The following is a 23,163-nucleotide window of genomic DNA, read 5'->3' as shown; positions in this document are numbered from 1 at the left end:
GTCATTGTGCAGTCAACATTGTCCGATGTGGCCAGGCCGCTGGCTCTTCTTGTTGCTGTGATGCTCTACAGACCATGTCACACATTATGACCAACCGTCCACAACAAAAGTTCCCCGCTGGACTGCAGGCTCTGCACTTTGCTGATAACGACACTGTTAAACTGATAAGCACACACTGTGCACGATACAAACAATTAGTAGAGTATTAAATCATAAATGGGGAAAAAGTCTCTTTGCACTGAAATATGTTATTAGTAGCTGAGCATAACGATGGGATAAATTTATCAGCATGACTTAAAACTATTTGAGTTAGTCACATTGTGCTCACTAATTTAAAGAAGACCAGTTGGTGATGTCAATAGTGTTTCTATGTTAATGACATAAATAAATGCATGTGCATCTAATGGAAAAAAAAGGTAAATTAATAAGCGTCCACACGCAAAGAGGATTGATGTAATTTGCACAGGGTAACTATTGTTTTGTGTTGTTTCTTCACCTCTTGCGTCGATATGATTATTGATATGGACACATTATTAATACAGTGATATATTGATTAATTGTTTTACCATACACTGCAATGTAAAAACTCCCAGTTCTCGACAAAACATCTTTCTCAATGATTTCACGAGCGTGAATGACATCATGACCATAACATTTGAAACTAGTCAGCACTGGTTCATATAGACAGAAAAATTTGTCAAATATCCTATTATTATTATTTTATTATCTATTTTTTCTATCGTATTGGCCATTCCGCACAAAAATCCTTACTGAACATAGAAAGTGTATTCAATACTTCAGGCCTCTGGCCCATGATATAGGCCTCCGGCCCCAGAATACATAATATAATAAACAGAGTTTAATACACATTGAACCATCACCAGTTTAGTAAATAACACTTGTGTATTTGGTGATATTGATTTTATTTAACACCTCATCTTTTAGTTTAAAAGCAAATTACAAATTTTTTTTAAACATTTATAATAAGGTTTTCTTTCTAAGTGGATATTAAATTTAAAGTTCATCTACTAAAGAGTTAATATAATACATCTCATCAAGATATTTCCATCTTAAATTGGTATAAAAAGTACATAAACATATAAAATAATATTAACCTTCTGCACACTTGATATTGCTTAAGACACAGTTTGTTAAGTCTTTAATTTCTTTCAATTGTAGAGTGTAGTCAGTCATTAAATTATGATTAAAAGATAAAAGAAATGCAAATGCTGTTCTGAAAATTAAAGGTGGTTCTATGTTAAATATTTCTCAATTTCCAATAATGACTTGTACTGACTATATTAAACATATTTTATTGAATCGCCTATCTTACTTGACCAGATCGGTAACGAGGAATCAAATAGAAGTTATCAGAACATAGTTAGAAAACTGTTTTTGTAACCCATTTATTACGCTAGGTATCTCATGAAATAATTGAGCGAAGAAAAGAATTGACTTTACTGACTCATGTGTTTTTGCCAGTATCATCTAGTTATTTTTAATATAATAAAACATTGGAAAAGATATGTTCTTGTTGGCATATGTATGATTTTCATCCAGTACTTTGCACATCTGAACATATACGTTGTACTCAAAGGGTATCATCCACATTCCCCAAAACTAACATAATTATTCACAGTATTTGGTATGTTAAGACATCTTGTACAAACTCTGTATTTAACTGCTTCTATTTCGGGTGAATATTCATACCCACATATTTCTGAACCATAACATGCCATTGGTTTCACCATATCATCAAATATTTTAACTATATTCAATATATGTAATTTTCCAAATAAATGTTGTTATCTAAGTGTTCTAGATAATGTTTTCAATGTTTTTGTTGCCAACATGTTTTGGTTTTATTCAGCTCAGTTTCGATGTGTAAAGCAACTCCATATATGTATATACTGTTTCAATAGGTTTGCCGCTATAATACTAACACTCATAATTTCTCATAAATCCACCATTTTAAAAGAAAGTTGTTGTTTTGAACTGAATTATCAACAAAATGACAAAAAAAGAATAGGGCTTAGAACACATCCTTGTCATGTTCCTACATTGCATTTGAAATATCAGGTTAGTTCATTTGGTGTTAGTACACGGCTTTTCAAACAAGAATAAGTAAAAAATTTAATACTTGTAAAATATTTCCATCAGTACCTTTCTGTACAAGAGAAAACCCGTTTATTATTTGTACACGATCAAAAGCTTTAGAAAAATTATTAAATAAAAAGTAAAACCTTCCACCAGATTTAAATATATAATTCAGAACAATTGCACGCAGTCTGGGTAGTTACATTATCACAAGTACAGAAAACAAAAATACTGAATCGTCCGATGGGAAACATCAACATGCAGTTAGCTAATTAAGATGTGATAGCAATCTGACTTACAATGGATACAGCTGTTTATATCGGTGTGCTGAATTATACCAGTTATAACACTTCACGTAGTGCTATCATCACTCATGTTAGTAGGTTGATAGTTTGTTATCATAATTTACATGTAACACATATTTTTTCCATACATTTTATAGTTAAATTGGCACCTTCTACCCTTTTTCTTGTTTTTATCAAAATGTTAGTCTTTTCTCTCTCATGGTAAATAAAGAAATTTTACTGGAAGAATCAGCAAAAATTTGATATCGACATTTTACTTACGTTACTAATTTGTTAAAATTTGTAGAAAATAGTGGGAATGATACGAAATTGAAATGCAACATTTTTTCCTCTATGTACCTGATTATTTTCACTGATTGAGAAATGTGTTTTGAAGAAAGCAACACAATTTAGAAATTTCAAAACACTCAAAGATTATAGTTCTGCATATACACATTGGCATTTTTTAAAATAATAATATAGCAGGCTAAACCTTATAATTTTTGCTTACAAGTTAACCATCATGATTTATTCCAATTCGGTTATTTTACCTCCTGAAAACAAATATCTTCTAAAACCAAAATTATGATAAAGATAAGAAAATCTTAAGGAATGGAAAGTTAAGCATCTTTATGTGATTCGCTATATACATGTTCTTTTTCCAGTAAAGTTTTGTCATGGATTACATGTACAACAGTGTAACAAGCAGATGTGCATTCAGGTGAAGTACATGAAAACAAATGACATAATACATCATCAACTTTCTGAAAATCTGTTGTAAGCCAGAAAGAAAACAACTGAATATATCACTGACACTTAATAAAAGGGTTTATTAAAATAACTATTGTTTCCAATGACATGAAAGATATCATTATAGATCAAGTACATTCCTGAAAAGTTGAAAGTAAGTGCCAAAGTGCGTTAAAGCCAATGACTCAAGGATACACTATTTAACACCGGTGATCCATTCTTAAGCAGGAAAGGGGTCTTACAAGACGGGTGACCATCGGAGGGGTGGGGTGGAGAGAAAATCATAAAGATGTGAAACACACTTGAATATTAAGTATTAAAGATAGAACTAATTTAGCAAAAGAAAACAACAATATTTTCATATAGAAAACACGCACTTCATGAAAACAACGTAATACATCCGATATTATTTAAAATAGTTATGAATATTTGTATGTTTTTACTTAATGGACATATCCAATTGCAGATCACCCATTATTACAGTACAATGACAGTGACCACTTCCTTGTAAATGAAACTCAGTCTATATCAGTGGTGAGTGAAGCAGTAGGCAATCCGAATCCACAGTCTGTCCTATGAAAGAATCGACTGGATGGCAGGATGCTGAAATTTGATAACATGAGCAGAATGGACAAAGGAACATATACGTGTGAGGCGACAACTTTGTCTATCAAGTATGGAACACTAACAGGTCAAAAGCAGATGTACATCATTGTGCATTTTATTCTGTAACACATTTTCATTTTATTCTATTGTTAGGGCCCTACTTTTAGATGTAGGAGCCCTATATTAATCACCTTTTCCATATGTCTGTTTCTTCATAGCTCTACAACGCTTACACTTAATTCGATGTCATTTGGTCATTGAATTCCCATTATATTAAATGCGCATTTTCAAAGAATTCGCCTTCTCTGGTCTGATTTAGAACTACTGCCTTTGGCTGAATCACTTTTAAATCTCCACTGCAGCATATTCTGGTGCAACTTGACTTTTGTCACCTCTTTTGCTCTTTGTTTTCAAGTTCTGTTCATTCTAGAATCAATAAACAGTATAACTGAATGCGTCATTATTAGTAACATAGAATACGGTAACTAATGTGTACACTGACCTATGTTTAATTTTTGAATTTGCCTAATGAGTACACAAGATGGTCACATCGACATGGGGTTGTCATTTGAAGACTCCTTATGATCATTAATAATAATTGATCAGATTTCTCATTATGTCTGTTATGGTGGCCTTTTTAAAATCTTGTCAATACTGCTACTTCAGAAAAAATGATTAGATTGACATGGGATTTTGTTGATTAAATCTCCAATATGGCAGTGAGCATCATAAGTAATGTACTGTGTGTTGACGGTGCCACTAAAGCTGTGAAAATGTCGGCCAGGTGCTCTGTGCTGGGATACATATTCACCCCCCCCCCCAAAAAAAAAAGAGAAAAAAAACACAACAAAACAACAGATTGCAATGAACATTATGATCAGTGTTTATATGTGTAAAGCCAAGCAATAAGCAAAGAGTTAGATATGTCTTTGTTGTTGTAAAGAGGTTACATTAGTGGTAAGTAAGGTCACCTGACATAAAAATTAATACTAGGAACATTACTGTCACCTTGGGCAAGACCAAACTGATGAAAGACATCTCAAAAGCTTTTCATTGGTGGCAGGACCTCTACTCCTACACCTCTGGTTCTGAAGGTGTTATAGAAAGCAAGTGAATCAGTGTGCCAACTCATCCTGATTGACCCACTCAAATGGGAAAATCATTAATCAATGACCTCATGAATCTGGCAGCAGCATCCATGAGAGAAGGTGTCTCATCCCAACATAGAGTTACTGAACCCACACATCTGGATCATTTTAAATAAAGCATAAAGAACAAAAGCTTTCTCACAGCCAGTGATGGAGAAATTGCTAAAGCGAGAAACTGGAAAATGGCAGATAGGAATCACACTAGAAAATGCACACACTGGAAAATGAAAGATGAGTAAAACAATAAAAAATCCTTGGACTGGAAAATCACACACACCTCAACCACAACAAAATTGTCCAATCCATTCTTTGTTCTCTGCCTGCCCTTGTCCATATTTGTCATTTTCACGATGTGCATTTTAGCATCCCTGTCAAAAGGTCATGGTCACTAGGACAAACAAGAACAATATTCTTTGCACAATAATTTTAATTTGAGACATATGGGTTCGCTTAAGATTGTAGCAGACTTTTATGGTGAAAGGTTTTAATGGGGGGGGCGGTTTACTGTACTGGTAGTGTGCACACACAGTTCACTGTGTATACATTTACAAAGAGTACATCTACTTTGGATTATATGCATTTTATTAATTGTCTCAGCATCATGTACATAATAGATATAATGTAATCTATCTTGTCCAGGTACAAACTAGCGCTCAGCGTTAAGAGGTTAGTGTTAGGACAAATCGGACTAGTGTCAGAATAATGTGACATGGGCAAACATGATGCCACATGTCTGCGTCATGATGCCCCAGTGCTGGACATCACTATAAACTGCCGCACTGCAGATATCATAGTGATAAGACTCACATTGTTAAAGCTGCCTTAAATTCCAAACACATACATCTGTCTTGTCCCTTACAGACCCCACAGTTTTGAAACTAAAGGCAACAAATTCTTCAAAAGGAGGCAAAGTGGTTATTAACTGTACTGCTAGTAGAGTACCCAAAAACTACACATTTAAAGCAGAACTATAGTCAGGGAACTGAATCTAGCAAGAGTTTCAGGCAATGAGGTATCATTGACCATAGAAGGAGCGACTTACCAGGATACTGGATTTTGTGTATGTAAAGCCAGTAATGGGATTACGCACTACAACACAGGGCAATTAATCGTGGAAGACGTGGTATCTGTATGGATTACAGGTAAGTGTTACGTGGTATCTGTATGGATTACAGGTAGGTGTTACATGGTATCTGTATGGATTACAGGTAGGTGTTACATGGTATCTGTATGGATTACAGGTAAGTGTTACGTGTATTCGTATCTTACGCCTAAGAGGCCTTTTGAAAAAAAATTGTATTTGTAGTATCAGTTATTGCAGTTATAATATTTAATATCTTTAACATGTTTAACCAGCGATTTTAGAATCTAGAGATTTAAACGCTATTTGTTTGTGTAAAACATTTACAATTAAAACCTTTAACAACTTTTCAAAGTTTGGGGAAACTAATGTTTGTTTATCTGCATAATTTTAAATTCTATATTACTTCTTAAAATAATTTTTTTACAAGTGGTGCCAATTAGCTGTCAACATTGTCCACCAATACTAAAACATAAGGTTTATAAATGATTTCTATGAAACCACTGATCAGAATTTTACCAAATTTGACAAAAAACATTTTGGCATAAAATGATTGCATATTTATGTAAGCGAAGAAAATGTGTCATTAAGTATTGCTACCATTCCTAAAAGTAGAAATTCCTTTGAATGAATTCGCAAAAGTCATTCAACTGATTTTGATGAATCGTGAGATAAATCAACTCAGGGCCTTTCAGTTTGTATGAATAATAACAAGCTGCCATCAAAAATGGCTGAAGCTTTTCAAATCAGAACAGTTTAGAGGAACATCTTCTAAAATTGAATCAGATAAACAGCATGTGTCTGAGTTCTTGACCACAGTAAAGAGAATTTTTTTTTTGTGATCATTGTGTCTGCTCAGTATCAAATGTTTCAACGAAGGCTCGCAGATAATTCAAGAGACTGCATGTATGTATTATTTTAACCTGCTGGCCTGGCATATGTCAAGGTCATTTGAGTCTATACATTTGTACTCTGATCATTATAATGGCTAACGATTACTTTGGAAGTATTTGTTAGTGTTAATATATAATCTTTGATAGAATTTAGGTCTTTTTTATGTTCTCAATGTTCAGTTCCTTGTCTAATATGACAATTAGAATGATTAACAAGGGGACTCATGAATGTTAATGACATCTCAGTCCCTGGAACAAGTGGTAACAACTCAGCTGGGCTGTTGTTGGAAATATTATTAGAATGATTTAAAACTGAGTTTGGGGTAGAGGGTCTTTATATTATGACTTTAAAAAATGGTAAATTAAAAGAGCATGGTTGTGGTTGGGCTTGTGATAGGGTTTAACACCATTTTTCAGCACACGATAGACTCTACGTGGCGGCCAGTATTAATGGTGGAGGAAGAACCCGGGAAAACCCCCGGAAAGAACCACTGACCCATGAGAAGTTACCGGCAAGCTTTCTTTCATATCCACATTGGCTGAGCCTGAGACTCGAAACTACGCAGACACAGGTGAGATGGCAGTGATCCTTGACGGAGAGCGCTTTAGACCACTTGGCCACTCGGGGCCCCCAAAAAGCATGGTAAATTGCACATTCAATGACACTTGTATAAACCATTGCATGCAATTGTAATTAGACTTATTGTTAGGGATACATTGAGTAATATGGAATAAATTACTGATGATATATTAAAGGAGCAGAATGAATCTGTCATTATACTTTAATGCTTCATTGGTAAATTAAAATTACAAAGAAAAATATTTTCAGATCAACCAATAATTACATCTAATGCGAAATATTTTGATGCTGAGAAAGCAAAAACTGGTTACATTCACATTGAATTCTACTCTGGAGTAATTCAACCTGTTGTTACATGGTATCTTGTGAAAAATGGAACAGTGGAGTTGCTGCAGAATTCCAGTGGCTTTGGGATATATTTATCAGCTGTGACATTGGAAATTCAGTATTACCAAAAGAGAGTACGACTTCTTGGTTACAACGCAAGTCTTGAAGTGTTTGATGTTCATGAGGAACAGTTCACTTCATACAAAGTGGAAATTAACAACAGTTTTGCAGAACCAGTATTCATAACCCTAGAATTGAAGTCCAGGGGTAATTATACTCTACTATGACCTCTGCATATAATTGCCATTTAATGCTACAAAAAGAATGTGTATATCATTGTATCAGGAATAAAACCGTGCTCAGACCATTAAACTCTGTTTAAGGTAACATTCTTATGTTCAGTTTGAATTTAGTTATGAAAATTATAAGTATAATCCTAGGAAAAGACATTATGACACACAATTCACTATTACTTTGGAAAGAAGACAAAACACAACAGCAAAAACATGGACTGTTAATTTCAGATATATTTAATCTCAGATCTTTAGAGTCTATGTAAATTCCATACTGAAATCTTGTTTTATCCATTTAGATTAGTATGTCTATTATGGACCATCTTTGTTATTTTCTCTTTGTAATCACATTGAATTACATTACAAATGTCATTCGTTTATTATCCTTGATCGTCTTTGGTAAGTATTTTTTTATGTCACATTTCTTAATACCTACACATATAATCATTCAATCATGTTTAGTTCTAAAGAACAGGGCTTCTGAGACCACAAATTTATTGCATTGGTGTACCTTTCATTTTAATTTTGAATGGATACCCAACAGTATTCTTGTTTACAAACAGCATGATGCATATTTTCCCTTTCTTGTCACCTCTTATGCCATAAAGCTAAAGGTTATATTTCTTGTATTCACACAAGCTGTCTCTTATAACATTAATGCATAACAAATCTGGAATCATCTATCCTGCTCAGTTAGGTCATGTTTTGTAATCAGTGTCGATGTAAATTGTTGCAAGTTATGTTCTTGGAGTACGGAAAAATCTGAAAAATTGTGTTCGGTAACTTGTCAGCTTACATAACATTTTTTTAAAACATATTGTGGCAGGTATTACATTTTGTACCTTTTTGACCTATACCTATGGCCCAGGGGATTGTGGGACAAGGGATTTGTTAGGGTTAGAAGCAAAATGGTTCTTGCAAGTTTACAATATATGGAAATTATTGCACCAGGTTTTTTCACTTTTTTAATTTAGGAGGATTTAGTGTAATGACAGACACATATTAGACCTCTCGATGTCAATTTCAATATCACTGGCACTTTAAAATGTGTGGGGATGACTAAGTTTTCTTTATTACAAGGTCCTCCAGAGACACCGGTCAACCTTAGTGTTGTTCCTGACAGTGTCACCACTCATAGTCTACAGTTGACCTGGCAAGCAGGATTTCATGGTGGAACCTCACAAACATTTGTCATTGAGTACAAGGAAGTTGGAAAGACCAATTGGCTGAACAAAAAAGAACCATGAGGACTTATGCTGTATGTCATCCTAAATACAACCATCGCTGATCTCAAGGATGGAACTAAATATGAATTTAGGATTTACTCAGAGAATATTTTTAATCGGTCACAGGTATCTTCAACAATCAATGAAACAACCAAGACAGGTTTTATTTCCCTGCTTTATTTGTAAAGTTTTGTCTCTTGCCTTTCAAAGAAAGTGATTTTCTGCAATTTAACCCATGGGCAAACTAGCTATCCCAAGGCGGGGGGGGGGGGGGGCGGGTGAGTGCCTGCAGTGGGGAGTCGACCTTATGTTTGAAAGGGCTTGGTGCAGTTGTAAATTTGTTGTGTACGTATATTAAAATATTAGGCTTTGCTATTGAAGTCCACCTGGATGCAATTCCATTTAAACAATCCAATGATCTCTTCATGTTAGAGTGTCTGCTCCAAATATTTCATTGTAAGAAAACTAGCATATCCAATGGGGAAATTGGCTATGGGGAGATATTCCTCTCCATTTGATAAAAGGAATGATTTTCTAAGAATTGAAGAAACTGAAGAAAGAAATAAAAGTTTGGCTGGAAAATGTAGTATGCAATTTTCATGGATTTTTGGTATGATTTTGGAAAAGTTACTGTAAATCCCAAAGTAGCACATCCTTGTAAAATCATGTATTTCATTAAATCCAGAATGAGAAATCTTCAATTGATCTGAGTCCTATGGATTATTAATTTAGTACGCAGATTTATAATGCTTAATTTGAACCTTATTTTCATTGGCTAAATCTACGAATTGTTTTTGATGAGTTGGTTACATAATGAAAAGTGGATCATCTTTTGATGTTCCTGATAGGTTTACTTCATTACTCCATTTCAGATTTTAGTTATCAACTTAGTATTATGCCACGAAAGCTAGTATGATCCTTCACATGTTTTATTTCAGTAAAGTTATAGCTCACTTGACACATTCCATTAGGTTTGATCTCACACATTCTGGCAAGAATGGCTTTGAAGTTTATAGAAAATGTGCCAGTCCCATAAGGTCACATAACACCTATAAGCCATTAAGTAGATGTTTCAAAAGAAACGCTGACCGTAGAATTGGCCAAACTTGACAGAAAGCATCCCTCCATAAACAGCTAAAGGTCTTTCAGATCTGAATAATTATTGCCAACCTGCAACTAAAGATGGCTGTTGCTGCTAAACATTATAAAGCCTTGAAATGACTTAATTTTGTTTTAAAGTGCCGAGCAATAATAGATACATTTCACAGACAACATCATGGCTTAAATGCTTGTAAAATTTATGTAAATAATGCTAAGGGCTAATATGGTGGCTGATACTAAATGTAGAATATTAGTTAACTGATTTTTTTTATAACTCGAATGATGGCCAGTTTTTCAATCTGTCTGACTCCATGGTCTTAAATTAAGTAACAGAAAGATGCAAAACCACCAAATTTTGTAACATTCTACAAGCAATTTATTTCCCTTGAAGGCAAAGTAAAAATTTAAAAGGAACTTACAGTATTGTGAATTAAATTCAAAGCTTCCCAATGTTCTTTCACAAGTTCAAAATTATAGAATCTTCTGAAAAAAATTATAAGAAACTTGAATGTGTTAATGTACCAATAGTCTTGCTTTATCACAATGATATAATCCAGAATGTCTTTGAATGAGTCGTCAATGATCCTAATGTAGTGTTATAGTCCAAACGTTAATGAGGACTTTTCAATTCCTTTGAACAATTGAGATAAATAATTACTCACACATTAAACACAACTAAAAGTGATTTGCATGCTAATATTAAGATAGGAATAAATAACTGACCACTCTGTCCCTTATACACTGTACATGGACTGGCACCTAATCTATGGCACAACAAAATGTCCAGGATGTTGGTCACTTTCCCATCAAATTGATAAAAAATGTTTGATTCCAGATAATATCAAACTGGTAAGCAAAGTCATGTCGTGTCAGGCAAACATCGTGACAAACATAAGGTAGAAAAGAGCTGTTTCAAGGTAGAAATCAAGGCCTTGAACTCATTTCCAAGTAACTCTGTTGTTTACAAATGATCATTATGTTTGAAGTAAAATCTATAATCATCAACAAAAGTTTCCTGTGTAATAGGTTGTATACAAATGATCTTTACAACCTGCAATTATCAGCAAATGTTAAACACAACATAGATCTAAAACAACTCTTCCCCTGATAAGGAAAGCCAAAGCCAAAGCTTTTGACATTAAAGCTTTATATTGCATTATTGCATATTAATAATATATACATATCATTAAAATTACAAATGAAGATGTCTTATGAATGATAAACAATAAAGCAATATAGTACTTCTATATACAGGAAGGTGTATCTGCAATAAGATTATGTTTTCCCTTGATGTGCCTAATGTTGATTAGTGAAAACAATAAATGATCCTTAGGTTAAAAAAAAAAAAACATACCAACTTGAAAACCATTCCAAATTCACCCCACCCGCCGAAAAGGTAATGGTGAATTTATTAAGCTATTTTCATTCCAGTTTCATCATAGGTCACTTATGTAGGTCAGCTTTTGATCAACAAGCCAATCAGCAGCTTTTTAATCAGGCTATCATTCTGAACTGTGCAAACTTGTTCCAAAACATTATTATACAAACTGGCCATTCCAAGAGTCTATCCGGTTTCATGATCCAATGTTAGTGGTAAATTTATAATGAAATTAGTGTTTGGTCAAGGTGAATGATACAAATATCAGTGACCTTTTGAAGAATCAACAATTACTTAATTCATAGGATGGAATAAAGTGACACAAAGTAGATACGATCTACTGAAAATCAACTTAACAGTGCTGTGATCATTTTAATCTTACTAAAGGATCCACATTATTTATTAACAATTTTAAGCTGATATTTTAACCTGAATTTCATAAATATTCTGTTCTTGTCCTATACTAATAAAAATATGAATTTTTTCATACCTTTAATTACATTAAAAAAAACATGTCAGTGAAATACTGGACAAAGTCTAAATGTGAATAAATATAAATAATTACTGTTGTTCATATTGCAGTGCCTAGTATATCTGAAAATCCGAGATTACCAGTTTATGGGATAGCTGGGGGCATAAGCGCTGGACTTGTGGTCATTTTCTTTATGGGAATAGGCATAATTGTTCTTTGGAGAAGATATCAGTACAAAAAGCAAAATGAACATGGTAAGAATGTCATCAGCACCTAAATATATAACCATTTTAAATGCACATGTAAAGAAATTACAAAAACAAGAGGGAAGTTATCTCATTGGCTTTTTTCATCCTTGTTATTTGAAATTTGTTTAACTAGTATTAAGCTTTGAACTCAGATGTACATTCCAAATGTCCTCATTATCATTATATTATCTGTTTGTAATATGGTCTTGTCACTGTCAAATGTATGTCAGTTTAGGATATATGGCATTTTCTCATACTTTATACCATAAATAAATATGTCAGTTTTTTTCATTCAATCTGTCTTCTTTAAGTCTTCTGTCTTTCAATTGTAACTTACATATATTAGTATAACTGTTTAGACTATAATACTAACATCCTTTAATGCCCATTATTATAAACAATTTTCCTAATGTTAGAAGAACTGCATTGTGACTCCACGAAAATAACATCTGTATTATAATTAATGTTAGATTTCATTTGGAAAGTTTTAAGCCATAAAATAATGTACAAAATGCTAATATGCACTCAATGTACATGACACAATCTGAATACTTACATTTTAAGGATTATGATGTTCGATTACTAAATGTAGCAATAGTCACTAATAACATAACGTCTCATTGTAACTGTATTGATCGTTAAAAAGTATATGTCAACTAATTTTGTTTATTTTTTCTGAAAGTATTCCCCATTTCAATTGCAGATAGTGATGTATCGATGGAGCATGAAGAAAGGTATGACTGGTGTTAATCTCACTTTACATTACATTCCACAAATTGTTAGTTATTATTTCACCTTTTAATTTTAATCATTATGCAGTTAAAGTTTAAATTATTTTAGGCAATGTTGTTAATATATCTTGGAAATGTAATTTTTGTTAAATTATAATTTCTCTCATTAAACCAGAAAAGTTTATGACATTGTAATATGTAAAGTTCAATGTCTCATATATATGCAAGTCTTTCATATATAAGTGCAAAACCGCTCCAGTGGCCTAGTAGTTAGAGCATCCGCCTCGGATGCGGGAGGTCGTGGGTTCAATGCCCAGCCAAGTCATACCAAAGACTTACAAAAATGGTACTAACAACTGCCTCGCTTGGCGCTCAGCATTAAGAGGTTAGTGTTAGGACTGGTTGGCCCGGTGTCAGGATAATGTGACTGGGTGGGACATCATGCTACATGTCTGCGGCATGATGCCCCAGTGCTAGACACTACTATAAACTGCCACATTGCAGACGTCGTAGCGATATGACTGAAAAATTGTTAAAGCTATGTTAAAAATCAAAATCACATCACATCACATCACAGATAAGTGCAAAACTAGTTCATTGTCGATTTTGCACCATACTGGTTTTTGAACTATGTTGCTAAAATGTGAACACAATTGGTATTGAACCATGAATTCAGGAACATGAGTACTGTCGTTTTATTTATAAATAGGGATGTAGCTATAAATTATGTCCTGGATAATTGTATCTTTATTAATAATAACCAATGTAATAACAGCTGAAAATGGTTGATCCAAGCATAAAACATAAAACTTAAGTAACAAAGGTCAGGTTTTCTTATGCAGCACAAGTGCCAATTTTCTACATGTTAATTTCATCTTAAACTGGTTGTCCACATTGTAGGCTGCAGAAAGGTGGAATGGTGGCGTAGAGTAGTTAGGGGCACAAACTATAGTGGATAAGTGTTAGAATATGATGTAATGTATTGGATATGTGTTAGAATATGATGTAATGTAGTGGATATATGTTAGAATATGATGTAATGTATTGGATATGTGTTAGAATATGATGTAATGTATTGGATATATGTTAGAATATGATGTAATGTAGTGGATATATGTTAGAATATGATGTAATGTATTGGATATGTGTTAGAATATGATGTAATGTATTGGATATATGTTAGAATATGATGTAATGTAGTGGATATATGTTAGAATATGATGTAATGTATTGGATATGTGTTAGAATATGATGTAATGTATTGGATATGTGTTAGAATATGATGTAATGTATTGGATATATGTTAGAATATGATGTAATGTATTGGATATATGTTAGAATATGATGTAATGTATTGGATATATGTTAGAATATGATGTAATGTAGTGGATATATGTTAGAATATGATGTAATGTATTGGATATGTGTTAGAATATGATGTAATGTATTGGATATGTGTTAGAATATGATGTAATGTATTGGATATATGTTAGAATATGATGTAATGTAGTGGATATATGTTAGAATATGATGTAATGTATTGGATATGTGTTAGAATATGATGTAATGTATTGGATATGTGTTAGAATATGATGTAATGTATTGGATATGTGTTAGAATATGATGTAATGTATTGGATATGTGTTAGAATATGATGTAATGTATTGGATATATGTTAGAATATGATGTAATGTAGTGGATATATGTTAGAATATGATGTAATGTATTGGATATGTGTTAGAATATGATGTAATGTATTGGATATATGTTAGAATATGATGTAATGTATTGGATATGTGTTAGAATATGATGTAATGTATTGGATATGTGTTAGAATATGATGTAATGTATTGGATATGTGTTAAAATATGATGTAATGTATTGGATATATGTTAGAATATGATGTAATGTATTGGATATGTGTTAGAATATGATGTAATGTATTGGATATGTGTTAGAATATGATGTAATGTATTGGATATATGTTAGAATATGATGTAATGTAGTGGATATATGTTAGAATATGATGTAATGTAGTGGATATATGTTAGAATATGATGTAATGTATTGGATATGTGTTAGAATATGATGTAATGTATTGGATATGTGTTAAAATATGATGTAATGTATTGGATATATGTTAGAATATGATGTAATGTATTGGATATGTGTTAGAATATGATGTAATGTATTGGATATGTGTTAGAATATGATGTAATGTATTGGATATGTGTTAGAATATGATGTAATGTATTGGACATATGTTAAAATATGATGTAATGTATTGGATATGTGTTAGAATATGATGTAATGTATTGGATATGTGTTAGAATATGATGTAATGTATTGGACATATGTTAAAATATGATGTAATGTATTGGATATGTGTTAGAATATGATGTAATGTATTGGACATATGTTAAAATATGATGTAATGTTTTGGATATGTGTTAGAATATGATGTAATGTATTGGATATGTGTTAGAATATGATGTAATGTATTGGACATATGTTAAAATATGATGTAATGTATTGGATATATGTTAAAATATGATGTAATGTATTGGATATGTGTTAAAATATGATGTAATGTATTGGATATGTGTTAGAATATGATGTAATGTATTGGATATGTGTTAAAATATGATGTAATGTATTGGATATGTGTTAGAATATGATGTAATGTATTGGATATGTGTTAGAATATGATGTAATGTATTGGATATGTGTTAAAATATGATGTAATGTATTGGATATGTGTTAAAATATGATGCAATGTATTGGACATATGTTAAAATATGATGTAATGTTTTGGATATGTGTTAGAATATGATGTAATGTATTGGATATGTGTTAGAATATGATGTAATGTATTGGACATATGTTAAAATATGATGTAATGTATTGGATATGTGTTAAAATATGATGTAATGTATTGGATATGTGTTAAAATATGATGTAATGTATTGGACATATGTTAAAATATGATGTAATGTTTTGGATATGTGTTAGAATATGATGTAATGTATTGGACATATGTTAAAATATGATGTAATGTATTGGATATGTGTTAGAATATGATGTAATGTTTTGGATATGTGTTAGAATATGATGCAATGTATTGGATATGTGTTAGAATATGATGTAATGTATTGGATATGTGTTAAAATATGATGTAATGTATTGGATATGTGTTAGAATATGATGTAATGTATTGGATATGTGTTAGAATATGATGTAATGTATTGGATATGTGTTAGAATATGATGTAATGTATTGGATATGTGTTAGAATATGATGCAATGTATTGGATATGTGTTAGAATATGATGTAATGTATTGGACATATGTTAAAATATGATGTAATATATTGGATATATGTTAAAATATGATGTAATGTATTGGATATGTGTTAGAATATGATGTAATGTATTGGATATATGTTAAAATATGATGTAATGTATTGGATATATGTTAGAATATGATGTAATGTATTGGATATGTGTTAGAATATGATGTAATGTATTGGATATGTGTTAAAATATGATGTAATGTATTGGATATGTGTTAGAATATGATGTAATGTATTGGATATGTGTTAGAATATGATGTAATGTATTGGATATGTGTTAGAATATGATGCAATGTATTGGATATGTGTTAGAATATGATGCAATGTATTGGATATGTGTTAGAATATGATGTAATGTATTGGATATGTGTTAGAATATGATGTAATGTATTGGATATGTGTTAGAATATGATGTAATGTATTGGATATGTGTTAGAATATGATGTAATGTATTGGATATGTGTTAGAATATGATGCAATGTATTGGATATATGTTAGAATATGATGTAATGTTTTTATCATATAATATATGGTGTGACAGTTGAATGAAATATTGCAGTCTCACCTTTTAAACAGATGAAAGGGTATCGGACATGACAAAAGCAGAAATACTGCAGTGTATCTGCTAAGGGTGCAAGACTGAGAGTAAAAGATCTCCTTGGTGTCAAAACTGTGGGTCAAATGGAGTAAAAGCAAACTTTAGTATCAAATCTAGGGCTCAGATTAAAAATTTGGATGTCTCTGAAGCACAAATGAGGGTAAAGGGGAACACTGTGTTTGGAAAGTTTGTTGTGACCACATTCCCTTTTATTAGATGAGAAAAATCTTCATTCAACCAAATTTTTCATTTTATAATGGGGTATTTCATGTTAAAAGCACAGCGGGATAATACCAAATGTTTCCTGAGCAGTGAGCTGAAAACATTCTTCCTCAGAGAATTCTAAAATATATACAGAACGGATATTCATGTGTCACAGTGAATCAGAACTAGAATTCTAAAATATATACACAACAGATATTCACATTTTACAGTGAATCAGAACTAGTCAAACTGATTAAAATATCACATCTGAGGTAAATGTAAAAAGTAATAGAAGATTTAACTATATCTCTAAAGTAGATACACAGCATTATGTATGCCTTTACTTGGAATTTGGGTCACACAGAGCACAGATCACATACATGTTTTAACATGAAGAAATGACACAACACTAAAAAAGAGTTAACATTACAATTTATAAACGGGTATGTAATTATAGTTTACATTGAGTCATAGTCATAAAGAGAATGCATTAAAAGTACATGATCTGAAACCAGGTCAGTATAATGAAATGTTTATTTTAAGGAGACAATTTTAGTCAAAGCCTGACATGGGCATTCTTATTCACTTTCAATGATATTTATTAAGACAAATGTTATATCAATCACAAGAAGAAGTCAGATGAAAAGCAGTTCTGTCAAAAAAGATGAAGCCAGCGGAAAAGAGTATGAGGGACTTCATTTCAAAGAAACTGAAGCCAACCAGTACCTACAGCTTAATGGTAAATTAACTTCTGTGTTATTATTATTATGCATATAGACAAAATGTGACAAGTGTTTTCACCATTCTGTATCCCCTTATTACAAGGAGGCATTTATACTGAGAAAAAAATCAGCTATGAGAAGGCTTACACATTTTAATAGCAATAAGCACATACTCTGGTAAATTGGTATATTAGTAGTACCGATACTAATAACAGTAAGTGTGAACTCACACTGGAAGAATTGGTATATTCACTAGATCCAGCACTAATAGCTTTGAGCATGTACTCACTCTGGATAAATTGATGTATTCAGTAGATCCAGTATTAACAGTAAGCATGTACTCACACTGGATAAATTGGTGTATTCACTAGGGCCAGTACTAATAACAGCATGTACTCACTCTGGATAAATTGGTGTATTCAGTTACGGACCAGTGCTAATAACAGCATGTACTCACACTGGTTAAATTGGTGTATTCACTAGGGCCAGTACTAATAACAGCATGTACTCACTTGGGTACATTGACTTCACTGCATAGTATATGTAAATCTGCACTTTTATGGGAGATAACCCTTGCTTCTCCAAACTGAGATAATGTAAACTATGATGCCTTCATTGCTAGAATGTGGAGCACAATTCATCAGTCTTCCTCCATATTTTTCTCTTGAGTTTTTGAGAGATAGTGATTTATCTTTTTGAAAAGCAAATAACAGTTCAAGTATTTCAGTGAGGGATACATTCATCATGTAAACAGGTTTTGGAAAAAGATCAACATCAAATTAATGTCAGAAACAGAAAATGAATAGTATTGAGAGTTCCAGGGATTATGTAACATAATGTAAAGTAAATAAAAATATTGCTGGGTACTTGGAAATAAATATGTGACGTAAACCTTTCTGAAAACTCATGTACCAGTAATTGTGGGATCATGTGCTGGTTTCTAGGGCTGTCAGACATGGATATAAATTAATTAAGGAGTAGATAAGTGTAAAATGTTATATATAGTAGTTCTAGAAAAATGGAAAATATTACAAAAATATTTTTGGTGATCACTAAAGATCCTATATCATAGTTTAATTATAGTGCGTATCCTTGTAGTAATTTGATGATATTGACATGTATCATGGAGATATATGGTATGTCTTTGTCATCTGTTCAGAACCAGGATAATTGTAAGATTCTCAACAAGGAGGATAGAATTAATTTCATTTGACTGTTTCATTTTCCATTATTTACTCATTGTTTTCAGATATAATACAGATGTACTAGAATTTGCAAACTACTAAAACATGAAAGATTTTGTTTCAATAAAGCAGCTTTTAAAATTATAGTAAAACTACAATACATGTGTGCTTTTAAAATGTACATTAATGCCATCATCATTTAATTTCTGTTCTTAGGTCCACATTACTTTTCATCTTTCCAACTACCATTAAGAAAAATGTAATTATTAGAACTCTTGCAGGTTGTGTGTTCTTAAGGAGATATATAGGCAGGGTGATTTATGTCCATAGTACAAAGCTAAAGTGTGCATATATAGTAAGCATTATCTGTTGAATATTGTTAAATCCGACATCCACCCAGTTATCTTATTACATATATCGGTAGGCAGGGTGATTTGTGTCCATAGGACAAAGCTAAAGTGTACATATATATTAAGCATTATCTGTTGAATATTGTTAAATCTGAAATCCCACACAGTTATCTTATTACATATATTGGTAGGCAGGGTGATTTGTGTCCATAGGACAAAGCTAAAGTGTGTATATATATTAAGCATTATCTGCTGAATATTGTTATTATTTATTTGAAATGGGCATGACAAGATATTCAGTGTAAACAAAAGTTAATACTATTTGATGAGGTCTTTTACATCTTATTTCCATTATTTATTTTGTCACTTTGTTTAAATCAATATGCTGAATATTCGGACTGTTTTCACTTTACTATTTTAAGATGCTGTATCTTGAACTTCCCATTTCTCCCCAGGAATCACATTGGAAGAAAACAGAAACACCAATATAAGGTATATTAGTTATATTTTGGCAATCACTTAAAAGCCTGTTTCATTGATATTTATATGTATATAATCTTCATGTAAGAAGTGTATCAATGACAAATAATATAAATTATTATTTTATAAAATCAATAAAGCAATTTAGTTTATTTTGATTAATGTTGTCTTTGCAATTTGATATATAAAAATGTCACGGGAGTGATCATTAACCAGAAATAAGCAATCAGTTGTTGAACATATGAGTAACAAAAATGATGTCAAAGACACTTAATCTTTTGTAACAATAAACATTTTATCACTTACTTTTAACATTGTACTTTCAGCAATGTTGGATATGACATATCTTTTACTATTTCAATTTCTTAAGGTCGCCAGACAATGATTCATATGAGAAATTGCACGCCTATGTAAACAACGACATCCAGATGTATAGCTCACTGAACATCCCTAAAACATCAAACAGTATCTTCAGCAGCAATTTATTTCAATTTTATTCAACTGTATTGCCCCAGAAATCAAAACTAGATCCCATTAATATGCTTGTGGAGTCTTATAAGTTTCCCTGCTGTAGACCTAAAATACACAGTAATATTTGAATCACAGTTGTCATACTTTCTCTTATAAATTACAGTAGGAATAGTTATCACTATTTTGTCAATCTGCCCGATTGTCAATGTAATATAGTTTTCTTTTTCCCATTAAGACAGATATTAAATAGAAATGCATTTCATTTTAGGTTGATCTACCAACTTCTACAGCAATGTTAAATTTCATGCCAATTTATTTCAGTAATTGTGCGTGTGAAATAGATTTATAGTGTACATGGTTATTTTAATCGGAAATATCAATAAACAGTGTTATACTAAATGTATATCTACTGATGGTGTCCATATTACTATGATCTGTGTATACTTCCAACATAATGTTGACTATCATTAATGTTTCCTCAGTTATGTAAATATTATAGTTGCACATATCTAGTCAGTGCACAAATAAGCTTGCACATGTTGCATATCAGCACAGATGAAATGATATATGTACAGTAAGTATTCTGCATTCATTGCAAACTATCTTTCTAAATCATGTAGTAATCATGAATATTCAGACTGAAAGTTAATATTTTGCTTGTTAAATAAAGAGACAGAGAATTTTAGTCCAGTGTTAGATATTGTTACTTTAATTTACATAGAGGCAAGTTTGGTATTAGCCCCATATTTCCTTTACAGAAAACAGATGCTGGTATGTTTTTGCATGTCTACTGATAACATTTTTATGAGGTCCATCACAATTTGATATTTATTAATAACAATTAGTATCAAGACTTGTTTCATTTCATCCTCTTTTATTCGTTGTGTTCCTGTCAACACTTATATTCTTATCATAAACAATTTGTTTCAGTAGGTACATAATTTGACTTGTATAGTTGCTTTGTAATATACATCCAGGGTTATATGTATTTTCTCATGTTTACAGATGCAGAACAAAAATATGAAAATACATGGATAGAAAAGGCCTGACACAACTGCATAGTCCAATAAAATTCTGGACAGATTTGTAGAAGACATTTGAAGTTGATGGCCTAATCAGTGTTGTTGGAACATCAAATTCTATAAAACAAATGTAGTGGGTGTGGCAGGTATACAGATGATGATGACAATAGCACACAGTGGATGTTAATGTAGTGGGTCTGGCAGGTGTACAGATGATGATGACAGTAGATGTTAATTGACAGATCTATTGCAATATTTGTCTCATTTTATATTGGTTCCAAATTTCTCATACATTACTAAACATTTTATCAAATGAATTATCACTGATGGAAGATAATTGTAATCTGTGCATATATTAACATTCAAATTACTTAGCATAGTAGACTTGTATATACAGTCCGGACCATTATAGTGCCATAATAAACCCATCATTGACACAACCAGGTCATTGTCATGATAAACCCATCATTGACACAATCAGGTCATTGTCATAATAAACCCATCATTGACACAATCAGGTCATTGTCATAATAAACCCATCATTGACACAATCAGGTGATTGTCATAATAAACCCATCATTGACACAATCAGGTCATTGTCATAATAAACCCATCATTGACACAATCAGGTCATTGTCATAATAAACCCATCATTGACACAATCAGGTCATTGTCATAATAATCCCATCATTGACACAATCAGGTCATTGTCATAATAACAAAATCATTGATGCAAAATCACTTAAAATATAAACTCGTTCATTCAGGACTATATTTTTTCTGCTAATGTTAACCCACCTAAAAGAGATTTGAAGTTAAATACAAGAATAAACAAGTGATAAGTTATTTTAATAAACATAAAATAAAAGATGCTGATAAGATTAGATTTGTTCATTTTTTTATATAACTTTTATCTACATAGCCTCCACAAGAATTTTGTTTTAACTTTTAATTCAGGTTATTCAAGTGATGATGGATTCTAATAAACATAATATAAAAGATGCTGATAGGATTGCATTGTTTTTTGAACTTTTATCTACAGTCTCAACAAGAATTTGTTTGAAATGCAAAGTTTATGTTTCATCTCTTTGTACTTATTTTTCTGTAACATTTAAATGTTGTTTTACATATACATGTCTTAAACTGTCAAACAGAATTTTGAAATTTTAATTCAGGTTACATTATCACAATAGAGTTTAACAGGTATCTAATTTGGATTTATTTCATCATCATAACAAGAGGTGAAAAGAGCACAATGTCCACGACCGATTTGCATCACCTTCCTGTCTGGACTTATATCAATGTCTCCTAGTTCATCCTTCCTAAGCTCTATGCTTTGCCGCTTCATGGACTTTCTGATCCTTTTATTCTGACCTCATCCTTCTTTTCTTCTCCAGACTCCAGTCTCCAGACTGTCTCCTCTTTCTCTAAGAAAGCTGTTCCTTATTGCTGTTCTCTTCCAGAACTTGTGTGCCCTAGCACTAAACATGTCTTTCTTTTTACAAGAAGACCACCTGGTCCCTTTCCTGTTTCAGGAGGAAAGCACTAATCTCTTTTTGCTTCCCA

General features: G+C 32.0%; 2 long non-coding RNA genes across 3 annotated transcripts; both read left to right on the top strand.

Moving 5' to 3' along the window:
* The first annotated feature begins 12,400 nt into the window (after positions 1 to 12,400).
* LOC149774838 (uncharacterized) lies at positions 12,401 to 18,307 on the top strand. 2 transcript variants are annotated; one of them, XR_016416708.1, is made up of 3 exons: positions 12,401 to 12,490; positions 13,188 to 13,218; positions 17,998 to 18,307. It is a non-coding gene; the product is annotated as an uncharacterized LOC149774838 (long non-coding RNA). The 2 variants fall into 2 exon arrangements; XR_016416709.1 differs by having other exon boundaries at positions 12,445 to 12,490; positions 18,001 to 18,307.
* Positions 18,308 to 20,082: 1,775 nt separating this feature from the next.
* LOC149774837 (uncharacterized) lies at positions 20,083 to 22,599 on the top strand. Its single transcript, XR_016416706.1, has 2 exons — positions 20,083 to 20,116; positions 21,581 to 22,599. It is a non-coding gene; the product is annotated as an uncharacterized LOC149774837 (long non-coding RNA).
* Positions 22,600 to 23,163: the final 564 nt, after the last annotated feature.

Source organism: Sinohyriopsis cumingii, unplaced genomic scaffold (genome assembly GCF_028554795.1).
Source record: "Sinohyriopsis cumingii isolate HCF-2022 unplaced genomic scaffold, ASM2855479v2 utg000127l, whole genome shotgun sequence".
Taxonomy (NCBI): Eukaryota; Metazoa; Mollusca; class Bivalvia; order Unionida; family Unionidae; genus Sinohyriopsis; species Sinohyriopsis cumingii.
Note: the sequence above shows the minus strand (reverse complement) of the source record. Positions and strands in the feature narration are given on the sequence as shown.